The sequence below is a fragment of the Lygodium microphyllum genome, chromosome 9 (assembly GCF_053477565.2).
Source record: "Lygodium microphyllum isolate KBCC chromosome 9, Lygodium_microphyllum_v1.1.10, whole genome shotgun sequence".
In the NCBI taxonomy this organism is placed as follows: Eukaryota; Viridiplantae; Streptophyta; class Polypodiopsida; order Schizaeales; family Lygodiaceae; genus Lygodium; species Lygodium microphyllum.
Window position 1 is genome coordinate 155,833,789 of NC_141143.1, and position 13,720 is coordinate 155,847,508.

The window sequence follows — 13,720 nt, forward strand, 5'->3', positions numbered from 1 at the left end:
AATTTCGGCAAACCTGCAACAATATTTCGGGCCTGCATTGATTTAAGTCGCTGTACATTAACATGACCAATGCGTTTATGCCAGATATCAATATCTGCAACTACACCGGTCCCATGTGCAAACATTGCTGCACTCAATTCAAACATGTCTGCATCCAATGTAAACATTCTACCCTTCTTGTAAACATTCTGCCCTTCTTCTTTCATTTTGCTATCAAGCGACCTTTATTTTTCATATCCTCAACAAAGCATCCATGAGGATTAAATCTGACCTGCAAGCCCTGTTCAACCATTTGACCAACAGAAACCAGATTCTTGGTGATATTCGGGACATGAAATACATCGGACATGTATTTCTTTTTCCCATCCTGCATAGACAAGGGAATTTTTCCAATCTGCACAATAGGATGTGCAGTATCATCACCAATCTCCACAAATCCTGGTTTTTCCATTTTCCTTGCATCCTCCATCCATTCTGCATGACCTGTCATGTGGTTTGATGCACCTGAGTCAACATACCATACATCGTTGCTTTCTTCTGCACTTGTCACAGAATTGTTCATGTGCTGCACCATAAACAGATGCTCATTTCTGTCATCACCCTGTCTACTAGAGGATGCATAATTTCCTTGTTGCAGTTTTCCATTCATGATGTCATTCTGCTTTTTATAGCAGTCTTTAGCCATATGACCCATTTTACCACAATAGTAGCATTCAACATTACTGTTTGCATTTTGGCCTCTTTGCCATCCACCACGACCTCTTTGGCTCCCCCTGCCTCTAGAGTTACCACGTCCTCCTCCATAGGACTGGTTTTCTTGAGTTTGCTGCATATTCTGATTTCTACCACGGCCTCCATATCGGCCTCCTCTACCTCTGCCTCTACCTCTTCCAGCATTTGAGTAGAAGACAGCTTCTTTTGAAGTTCCTCCTGAAGAAGATGCACCACCATTTCTTTGCTCCTCAGAAATTAGAAGAGCAATCAGCTCCTCAAAATCAGGAAACCTTTCACGAACTGAAATAGATGTCCGAAACTATGCATAATCCTTTCCTAGACCATTCAAGGTCACAGAAACTAAATCATCATCTTCCACTGGTGACCCAATGGAAGCAAGTGCATCTGCAATCTTCTTCACCTTCATGTGGTAGTCGTTGATGCTCATATTTTCTCTTTGCACATTGTGCAACTCTTGCTTGAGCTGCATTTTCCTGGCTTGCGTATTTGTGCTATACATTTTTGACAAAGTATCCCATGCCTCCTTTGGCGTACTTGCATCCTGAATATGCACAATCATAGAGTCTGAAATGCTGATAGACAGCCAATACATAACTTTCCTGGCTCTCTCATGCCATGCTTTAAATGCCTGCATTTGCTGTTGATTGGGAACATCAGGAAGAACTGGTTCTTCTTCATTTCCTGCAACAAATTCCCAATATCCTTTTCCCATAAGGAAATTCGTCATTCTAAACTTCCATGCTTGGAAGTTGTTCTTATCAAGCTTTTCAGTGACAATCTGTGAAAGAGAATCTGATGCCATTACAGAAGATTGCAAAAAATTATGTCACTGCAAAAACCACAGCTTCACCCTCACAAGGGAAAATCTGCAAAACTGGCGAAAGTGGTATTTGACCACACTGTCACTTCCTAGTGACGATTTTGCATCAACAGGCAACAAGGATGATTCTATAACTCCCAATGTCTCTACGCACAAGCATACAATGCAATTTTTACAGTAACTATTCACCGACCTGTAGAGCAGTGGCTGCACAGCATAAAACTGGGCCTTTTTCTGAGTGCGTGCAGAAAACTTCCACCTCCAAAACAGGCCCCGAAATGGCCTCAAATCAAAAAAACAAGGTCACCAAGGGCTAAAGCTGTCTCCCGCAACATATACTGCCCTTTTGCTTCACCGCGAAGGGCGTCTCAACCTGAGACAATGCACTCCTGCACTTTCCGGCTGTGCTACTTGCAGAGATCTGCTCCCGAAACAGAAAATGAAAGCAACACTGCTCCTCTTACCAGAACACCGCGAGCTTGGCTTGCTTTCTTGAGCTCCTTACCACGAACAAGGCTCTGATACCATGTCAAGATTGTGGGAGAGAAGGAAGGAATCTCGCTTGAAGCTTTCTTGCTTGCACAATGGGGGAAGACACACAAGGGTGGAGGCTGAAAACAGTTTTCCTCTTCTTAGTTGTATAAGCCAAAAGAACTCAAGTACAAAGAAAATAGAAGAACCCTAGATATGGGTCTCAAACCAAACTCAACTAACTAAGGTGGCATACTAACTGAGCCACGAACTAGAGTAGATAAGGATAGCTATCATGTAGCTATTATTCATGGGCGGTGTACCAACCGCGTCTGCAACTGACAAGTCGGTGACATAAATACACAACGGTCACCCTGGCGTATCACGAGTGGAGCTCGATATCTCAACAGTGCAATGAGATCTACTTCTTCCTACTCTGTCAAGTCGTCAGCTAGAAGATAGGTCGGGGCTTCTCCCATTTTCCAACCAACTTGACCTCATTGAGCTTGGCAAGCCCTTTTACCAAGTTCATTCACTTGTCCTTGCCTCTTGGCACCCAACAAGATCACTCCTCTATCGACTTTCTTAAATTTTGTGAATCGCTTCGGTAGATCTTGCAGTTTTTTCTGCTCCTCACCGTGTGACTCCCTAGATTGCCTCTTTCTTTCCTCCTTCAACTATCTCTGCGCCTTAGGTGGATTGGCACGTCCCCCTTGGTGTGTTTGGTCTTAAGCAGTTGGGGTATTTTGGGGTTGCTATTTGAGCTTACTTCTGATTCAAAGTCAAACTCCCTATCTTTGCTGGAAGAGGGAGTCTCTCCCAGTGGTCATAGCTTCGAAGGTGATCATGTCCTAAGTAGAGGTGCGGGGGTGAGCCCTACTCATTGTAGTCAATCGCTCCTATGTGCTCCAACCACATGCAATCGCACTCCATTCGCATGATTCTTCTCTCCATTCTAAAGGCATTCTCTTTCCTCAGCTTGGGATCTACTCTTATTTGCTCAATCTCGAGTCTATTGGTGTCATGCCCTATCATGTCAATCTCTTCTTCGCTCTCTTCATCATTTAAGGGACAACAGTCTTCGTACTCATCATCTGAACTATCCTCATCCGACTACTGGTCATCTCCTAAATTTCTACACTCGTTTTTATTCTCATCCATGACCAAGGCCCAATTGTACATCAGGTTCAGATCATGTGCCTTGGTCCATTTCCTCTTGGGTTCATCCATGAGATCCTTGAGGGGTTTAAGATTAGCAGCTGGGTTGCCACCTAGCTTGTCCGTCAAGTACTCTAAGATCTCATGGAGTTCTCACTTATTGTGCGGGACATGGAATGTGATAGGGTTGGGCCAGCTATAAGAGTATTTTCTAACTTGAGTGTCACCCTTCAGCATGGTGGAGATAGTGTCCAGGTCGATTGGCATGGTCTTCCAGGTATCCATCTCTACCCTTACTATTTTCGTTCAATTGGCCAAGAAGATCACACCATTGCCCTAGTCTTCTATGACTCGTGCGTTCTGCATCCGAGGTTTGCCTAGCAGGATATCATAGTCTACCCCCTTCATGACGATGAAATCCATTGAAAATTGGACTATTGCGATCTTCAACGACCAATTCTTCAACACTCTGAATGCTTAACTTTCATCCCATTAGCCTGTGTGACATTCAACCTAGCATTTTTGATAGGCGGGTTACCCCAAGCCTAGAGCACTATGAGGCTAAGTACACTAACTCTTGCCCCCATGTCTAGGATTCATTTCCTTGTAGCGTCTTCTAGCGCCAGGATGGGCAAGACCTCATGCATCTCAATGCCTTTCTAGAAAGCATTAACATGTAAGGACTTGGGTATTGAGTGTAGCGTCAAGCTCGGTATTTAAGTCACTACATCGAAGTCATGCATGTCAGCTACCTCTTGCTGGATTGGTCCTTTAACCCACTCCTTCTTCTCCTGCCATAGTGTTGGTTGTTGCCTAAGCATGTCTCCTAAGCGCAAAGTCACAGGGGTTCACACTAGCATCGTAAGAAGGTTTCCAACTACCTTTTCCTCCCAATTCCATGCTTCTCGGCCAATGATCTTAGATATTTTGGCAGGCCATGGAGCCTAAGCTTTGTCTATGTAGTACTATTCGTGGTGGAGATACATCTCTTGTCTTGAATCGAGCTAGTGAGACTAGTGTGCTCACACTAGAGACCTCATTGATTTCATATTCTAAGATGGGCTCTGCATCCTTTAAGTACTCTTGGTTCTCTCACCCACTCCTTAATCTTATCTATGGCTTCAAGTTGGCACTTTCGGTTAGGGTACTCCTCGACCTTAGCATACACACACACACGTCCTTTTGCATAGTCTTCGGAATGGATGTTTCCACCTCTACAGTTGTGACTCTTTTTCCTAAGGGTAGTGTCATGGCACTTTCCATTTAAGCATGACCTTTGCCTCAATTCTCTTCTTCCTTTGCCTATAGCTCTTATTTCCTATTGAGGCTGTGTCTAGGTTACTAGGCCTTGGCAATGATATGTTGGCTCGCTTCGTCTATGCTTGGGTCAAAACATGCAATGGGATGGGGGTAGCCTCTCCATGTAGTGTTTCAACTCCGAACAACCCCAATAGCACTAATGGCATGATTGCCCAATTGGAGGATGGTTTCCTTCTGGGGCAATTGGTAACAAACAGATGGGTGGTTCCACACTTTGGGCATCTAAGGTCAGCCTTCTCTCTATTGTCTTGCTCCCTCACAGGGAAGCATGAAGAAATGTGCCCTAGGTGACCACAAGTCCAACATTGGATTGGCTCTTGGTTCTACCCTCCTAGGCCCCTACCTCTACCTCTACATGATGCCATCACCAGTCCATGAGGATGGAGTTGTCCTCTTCATCATACCAAATGTAAGGGTTCACATATGCCTCCTCATCATTTGGTTTCTCCACATAATGGACTAGAGCATCGCTCGATGGGTGGGTCACAAAAGGTCCACGTGGCCTAGGGATACATGTGGGATTAATCTCCATTTTAGGGATTGCTGGTTTCACATCATTAGGTGCTAGAAGGGCCAATGGGCTCCTCTTCCAAAGAAGTTTGGTGGCATATTCCCTTGGTATGGCTGGTTTTACGATCACGAGTATGGAAGCCTCCTTGGTAGCTTGCAATGCATGGTGTCATGGCCAAACCTATCACAATTCACGCAAGATTGAGACTGAGGGTCTTGACATTCTATTGGAAGGTTACTTCCATCACAAGGCACGCACTGTGGACATGTGGGCATGTAGGTCTCCTCACTATCTCATGCAACCTTGCTAGCTCCATCTTCATCTTTGCTAGCTCTTCACTTGGGTCAACTCTTTGCCCTTTATCTTGCATGCATGGGACCGACCGTTTGCTAGATGTCATGGCTCTCTCTGCGGATCTAGAGTAAGCATCATCTCAATTTGGGTTTCTAGACCTTCTGTTTTTGAGCTGGTCATCCACTTGTATGGCCTCTTCGAAGACCCTAGCAAGCATGCCTCTCGGCAACAAGCTTGACTTCTGCTATGGCCTTGTAGAGTTCCTTGTTGCCAATTCCATTTATAAAGACCGTGGAGACAGCTCTCTTAGTGCATCGTTCATTAATCAAGATTGTCTTAAAGAAACTCCTCACGTAGGTAATGTAATCCATGATGTCCTCCTTATGCTTCTGTTGCTTGACGTTCATTAGTCTATCGATGAGATTGTTGGAATACCCAGTCTTAGAGAACCTCTCGATGTAGAGATTCTTGAGGTTGTTGTTGTTGCGCTCCGCCATGTCTAAGCTGGTGTACCGTGTCCTACCCTTATCACCTAGGCAAAGGTCAAAGGCTTGCGAGTGTTGGGCAAGGTTTGTGAGGTCGTTAGCCTCATAGACTTGCTCGAACTGTTCTACAAAACTATATGGGTCATAGCCTAGCTAGTATTTATCTAGCTACTTCGTGACTGTGGGGATTTTCGACTAGCTCTTGGAGCCTTGGGTGACTCCTAACCCTACGAGAAATGAGGTTGCTAAGGCTGTTACACTTTGCTTTGAAGTTTTTTCTCTGAAGATGTATTTTCTATGAGCCACTTCATGAGAAGCTCACATGTCAAATCCACCTCTAGCACTCTCTCTCTTTCCAGGCTAGGTCATGTATGATTCCTATTGGCTAGAGCTAACACGCATAGCGCTTGCCGTGCTAGTCTCCTCTCCTCCTCGAAGTCTGATATGATGTCCTCAAATGGCCTACCATGGTGGCCCATCTTGGTTTGTAAGTTGTATCTATTCACCATCTATTGGATGTCAATTGGGAAATCTCCCAATTCGAGCTCATCACTCTCACAATTGGAGCCCCCCTGGACATGTCTATGGCTTCTTGCTCCACTAGGCTATTGATTAGGATAATTAGGTTTAGCAGTGTTCCGCCTCCAATGGTGTCGGTCCTTTGATGGCTCTGGTGTTCTGTGTTGGCTCTCTCTTGGTCCTACTGGTCGGGGTTCTCGATCATTCATCTAAGCCTAAGGGTCATCTCCTATTAGTGGGTTTGTTTCGCTTCTTATGTCTAAGTGTGTTCCTTCCTATTACAAATAACCCTTAACTTACGTCCACTCGATGTGTGCGCAATGATCTTTTCATGCACGGTGTGAAATCGGGCTTTCATCTTTCAAGTGCATTTCAATGACAAACGATGTGGGGTGCAAATGCAAGTGAATACAGTTCTCTCTCTCCCCTTATTCCATTTTTGGCCAAATATGGCTCTCAGTGCAATTGCTGGCTACTCTTATGGGTTCACTAGGGCCTCTATTGCATCTCTTGACTTTGTCAAGGTGTAATCAAGGTCTATGGATCAATTTTGGGGCTCTAAATGGATGGATGCCTAATAAGTTCGCTAGCTGTTGCTTTTAGGTCATCAGGTCACACTTTGCACGGTCAAGATACGAGCCATTCAATGTGTTTGTAAGGCTATCGGAAGGTTTCCCTACTACAAGAGCTGCTCTACCTAGCCAAAGATGTGCTAAATCTAGCAAAGTTTTCCAATCGGCTTTTGGCCAGATTTGTAGGTGTTCGATTTATAGGCGTCTGATTATCAGAATTGAACTATCCGATTTTGGATGGTCTGATCATCCTGATGTATCCAATTATGAAGGTTCACTCGTTTGATTGTCCAATTGTCCAACTTTAGATGGTTCGATTGTTCGAATCAGATGAGCCAAGTGTTTTTCGGACGGATTGGGTGGTGACTGAGTGATCCAATATCCAAAATCAAACTGTCCAATTATCTAGAATCGAACGTCTGAGTCCAATTCTAGGGATCAGACTCTGTCAAGTGCGTCTGATTCTAATGTCAATGGTTCCAAGCAAGGCAAAAATTGAATCAATGGCAACAATTTTGGGCATGCCAAGCCACACAAACTTCCGAAATGCAAGAATAGACAAGGGTGTTGAGAAATATGCAATCATACCCATATGACAGTCTCTTTCTATGGAGCAATAAGGCAAGACTCGAACAATTTACTAGAAAGTATGCCTGAATCCCATAAGCACAGTGGAGAAAAAGGGAACCATCATGAACCTATAAAGTAATGTATCTTCTTATCATTCAATGATGGAATACAATTGTACTTTGTCCCTTCAGTCATAGTCAATGTCATACTCAAGATTGTGTTTATGAGTCCAAGTTTTCATCTTGGAACCTAATTCACTTGTGGTCTCTCCAATCAATGTCATCATGAACATTGTCTTTGTGTTCCATCCACCATAGCCATGCTTTGGATCCATGCATTTAAACATGGCATCTCAGATGGAGCCATGGTGAGCATGGCTAAGCTCAACTCAGCTCTTCACTCTACTCTCTCAGTCTATCTCAACCTCAATCTAGCTTAGTGGTAGCTCATGACTTCATCTTCCATCTTGTGGGGCCATAGCTAGCCTACACCTTGTCACATTGGAGCTCCTGGATCTCTCAAAATTAGCCATATTAGCTCACGATTTCTTCCGTGGACCTCCTTCTATCACATAAAACCCTAACATTGGTGCCTTCTCAGCCCAGCATTGTAGAAACTCGCCATCGCTACCTAAAATGCACCTGTCTCTGATCGTATGGCTGGATTTGCATCTGCATGCTACGATTCTTCCTGCATGTATAGGGCATTTAAAGCCCTTGGTCTAGACTATCTTCTCACCAAGTATCTCAACAAATGATCATATCCACAATCTATTGGAAGCAAAAAACCAACCGCCTCCTGTAAATCCTAAAGGGTAGCCACAGTCATGTCAAAATCAAGCTCATCTTTTACTTCAATCTCTTACTTTCCTCAGCTCAAGCTTGCCAATGCCACTATAATCTACTATAACACTCAATATCCAGTAGACAAATCACAAAAAATTAGCAAGCAAGTACTCCAACATCAAGATCTAACACTCAAGGTTCAACTACATAGTATCTAGTGCTATTGAGCACTACATCACTTGTGTTCCTCAAGCATCGTCAAGCTCCTCTAAGGGTGTAACACTCTTCCTAAGTTGAATCCTAGCTCAGTTTCCAACAAGCATTCAACTAATTTACCGACAAGGAGGGGACTCAAGTTACAATACAAGCATCAAGGACTCATCATTAAGCTTGATATCTAGTATCTCTTGATACTAACCTAGTGCTTTTTTGGCACTTTCAAGATCATTTGGGTTGCTGGTTATTCTCAGTCATTTGAAGTTGATTTCTTATCATGGAATGCCAAGCATAAAGAATTTTAAATGGATGCTTCTCATGAAGAGTAACATGACTCGTGTTGCTCATCTATACTACATGGAAGAATTGTTTGTTCCACTTGTAGGGATGGATAGACTTACTTGTTTTAAAGTGCAAACAATGATCTTATTTGAAGATTTTGCAAACATTCCAGCTACCTTGGTCATTGTGCAAAAACTAAAGATTATGACCTCTTTGCTTGAGGGGGACATGGACATGAAGACTAATGCAAGCAAAGTCAATGAAGAAAAATACCATAAAGAAGAAGACAAAGTCAATGAAGACCAAAAAGACCATAATGAAGAAGAAGACTAGACAGACCAAAAAGAAAAAGACCAAGAAAAAAAAGACCATGAATACAAAAACACCATCAATGAAAGTAAAATGTACTACATCAAAGAAGAAGACAAAGAAAAGAAAATCTATTATGCCTACCATGACATATCTGATGAAGAAAATCACAAGGGCCTGTTGGTCCTTGTCTCTACTTTTCACTAGAACTTTTTATTGTATGTACTTGCCATTAATGCTCCTAACATACGCCTTGTAAAACTCCTCATGTAAGCCTATGCATAACAACCCCTACACACTTAGTGAGGCCTTGTAATAGCCCCTGGATGTTAGCCATGTTTTTTGGTACCCACACTTAGCCTTTTCTGCAATAGCCTCTGGGGATGATTACCATGTTTATGGCATACCCAAACTTAGCAAGGTTCTACTCATGATAGCCTCTGTACAGCTAGTGCTTTCTTTTACAATTATGATTGAGGAGGGGTATTGAGAAATATGCAATCACACCCATGTGATAGCCTCTTTGTATGGAGCAATAGGGCAAGAATGAAATAGTTTATTAGAGAGGATGCCTGAAATACAGGATGCATGAATCCCATAAGCATAGTGGAGAAAAAGGAAACCATCATGAGCCTATAAAGTGATGTACCTTCTTATCATTCAATGATGGAATACAACTGTACTTTGTCCCTTCAGTAATAGTAGCCAGTGTCATACTCAAGATTGTGTTTATGAGTCGAAGTTTCCATCTTGAAACCTAATTCACTTGAGTAACAGTTGTTCTCTCTAGTCTATGTCATCATGAAAATTGTCTTTATGTTCCATCCGCCATAGCCATGCTCTAGATCCATGCATTTAAACAAAGGGGCAAGGTTTGTATATACCTGATGTGGCTAGAAAACACCCGTACATGACAATCGATTTGTGGTTTGCCCTGGAACTCTCTCTCTCTCTCTCTCTCTCTCTCTCTCTCTCTCTCTCTCTCTCTCTCTCTCTCTCTCTCTCTCTCTCTCTCTCTCTCTCTCTCTCTCTCTCTCTCTCTCTCTCTCTCTCTCTCTCTCTCACACTGATGAGCCTAAAATTGAGTCTTCACCCCCTCCTTCCTTGTGTTTTAACCCCTTGTTCTAGTGCGAGAGGGTTGCCCCATTCATACTCTTGCTTTGTCAATGGATTTCAACCCCTTTTTTCCCTTGTTTTTACCCTATTTTGGGCTTATTTACAGCAGCAACCCTAAAGCGATTTGCTTCGATTTCTTAGTCCTATCCTACTTAAAATGCAACAAAAATCAAAGCTCAAGTACTAAAATGATTTATCCTACTTGCCTAATCATAAAAAACTCAAAATACTTACTTGCTTTGAAGATTAAACTCCCAAATCTCCTACCTACATCAAGCCCCAGTTTGAGGATGAAACCCTACTTCAATGCTCGATTTGAAACGTGCAAGTGCTCAAGCTTAAATCCATTGGTCCCGAGAATAGAACTAAAATGAAGTGAGAGCTCATGTTCGACCGCCAAGACCTATGGACCGCTTATTGTTTCAAGTGTTACAAGAAAGCTCTAATGGCTATCTCTCACCTAGCTGATGTGCTTTTGATCCTGCGAGTGTAGTGAGCTTGCCTTGATACCCGAATGAGTAGCCTCCTCCCTCAAGCACTCTAGTAGCTCCATGATCGATGATATGAGCTCAAACAAGCTCAAACCTCTACCATCAAGATCCATCCACCATAGCCGTGCATGAGAGACAATAGAAGAGAGGAGAAGAGAAGAGAATAAGAGAGGAGAAGATGGAGAGCTTCTCCACCACGGTCCATCACCCTAACACTCTCACTCCGTCTCTCAAGCACAAATCCAAGCACAAGCAAGAGGAAGAGAAAAGATGAAGAAGAGAGCTACTTTTGCCACACACCAAGAATGAGCTTCTCATTCACTTTTTGAGTTTATATACAAGCCTTAAATCCTTTGGGCACCCATCCCCTTTTTACATGACTGGGCGTCTTGCCAAGGTTCTCTTTTCCTATTCCCTTTTCCCCTTTTTACATGACTAGGTGTCTTGCCAAGGTTCTCTTTTCCTATTCCCTTCTATTTACCTCATCCCTTCACATATGCCCATCTAGATTTTACAATTTGCACAGGAGGGAGCATGGCACTCTTTTGCAAAATTTAAGGGGCACCTGTCGAAAAATGTGCATTTCGTCCTTTGCATTTTTCTAAGGTTACCTTTGCGCCTTTTGCCTTATCTCCTTCTTGTTGACTTTATTAGGTCTGCATTTCGTAAATTTCTTGGATTTATTTTTGCTTTTCTTTTTTCTTGTCCTAGATTGGGGTTAACACACATTGAAACATATGATAAAAATGATAAATTACCCTTTATATGTATCTACTACATTCATAAGAGTAGTAAGCAACCATCAAATTGGTCACATAAGGTATAATAGGCCTACTATATACTCTAACAACTTGGTGCCAATAGCAATGATACACATCAAGACCCTAGTGTGCACAAATTTACTTTCAATGGATTTGAAAAGGCGCACTTATGGTGGGTCATTCTTGGATACTTAAAATTTGATATATGTTCACTCAAGATGGACTTACCATAGCTAAGAGCATTGTTATAAGATTGAACATGGTGTGTACTAAGAGACCTGTCTTATGAAGGGTGGTGGCTCCTTAGTACATCACGACCTATCTGTAGCCCAAATAATACAAGTTGATGCCAGGTTCATATGTGAACTATGGTGAATACAACTTGCAGTATATGTTGCAGGATATTCAAGGCAATGGGATTGCTGAACCCTCCCATTTACAATCTACTTATCTTTGTAATTAGTTATCTTGAACAAATAAATTCTAGAATAGCTTTATGTGTGTAAAAGTCCCATTGAGCTACCTAGTTTTAAGATGAATAAAACATCATGTCACCACATCTTGATACCCTTGGCCTCGTCTTCATTTGGTAACATATCATGCACATAGGTTAGGCATCACCTATGTTTCTAGTGTCTTGACAATTAATCACTTAGATACTCCCTCCTCACTTAGAGGACACCTTATAATCATTCTACAATTGAAATTAAAGCATGGAAAGCCCAGAACTCAAGAACCCCCATGATAGATAGAGTAGGCCTTCAAAATAGAATCAAAGTCCAATAATGTAAGTCTTAGACTAGTAACTTGTTTTTTACTTAGAATAGTGGGATATATATTTGGCTAACACTCAATATGACCAATAACTATGATAATACTTTGTAAAATTTTATTGTTTCCATAAAATAAGTATCAATTACATGCTAAATTTTAGTTGTCATCACATGATTAGATTATTGTCTTGAGTGGTGTAATTAGGTTATTGATTGTGAGTACTATGAATAGTGTTGTTATAGTGACTCACTCTAATTATCTTGTGTATCCTTATCAACTACACGGATGCAACCCAAAGCCCATAGTCATGCTAATTATTGTCCAACCCTAACCCTAGATGCTAACCTTTATAAACAAACCCTATCTTCCCTACCCCTCTTGTTTGGCTTATGGCCTGACCTACTGGTTGTAATCTCCCCATTACTTAGTTTATTTTAATAAACAATGTGCATATATATTCCAAAAATTGATTTATGTTGAAAACAAAATTGCACATTCTCAAAACTAGCTCTAACTATGAAGATAAGTGTTATTATTAATGAGGTATTATATGCCAGTTCATGGAAGGAAGGCTTGGAAAACCATCCCAAGACAAGCTTATTAAAACTATGTTTGTAGTATAGAACAACAAAAAGGACTATCCTAGTGGATAGTCACTTGGCAGTTAAGTGCACTTGGGTGACAGCACTGCCAAGATGGGTGACCTCTCAGAAAGCTTTTCCTATAACTAGTGGGAGCTTCTCACGTGCAACCAATGACGCCAACAAAGCCTTTGCAGCCCGTTGCCAAGTATGCCAAGGCCAAGATGCCAAGGTCTATGCCTCAGTCGCCTCCCGACAATGCGACGTGCAATGCTCGTCCGTATATTTGTAAATTTTTATCTTCATGCTACAAAAACGGAGCCCTCTCTTTGATATCATCAATGATGTCATTGAAAACGCTACAAGAAAGCATTCTCTCTTTATCATTGATGATATCATTGAAAACACTAAAAAGCAAGTGTTCTCTCTTTATGCCCCCCCCCCCCCCCCCCCCGGGCCGAGTTACTATATAAATAGGGGTAGAGTGTCATGTCAAAAGCACAACCCTTGTAGAAGTCTCTCTATTGTTGACATGATGAAGCTCTATTGCAATCAGCCAAGCCTCTCTCTCCACACCTATGCGAAAGCACTACTCAAATCCATCAAGCTTCTCCCATGGCTCCCAAGAGACATCGAGATGTTGAGCGAGGTCACGCTTGAAGAGCTCCCCAATGCGAGGAGGTAGTCATTGCTGAGACAACTCAACACGAAGCTGAAGCGCAAGTGAAAGTTACCCTCGAATCCATTCAACCCAAAGGATCATTTATTCCACAACAAACTAAGGTTGCAGTCATAACCCGTAATCACAATGGATGGCCGAACGGAGATAATCGGGTTTAGTATATAAGAAAAGGATTACTTTTAAGCTATCTATAACTTCCTAATTTCTCTATTGATTTTTTACATCTTATGATAAAATGAGGGATAAGTTAGTAATGTTAGAAAAGCCC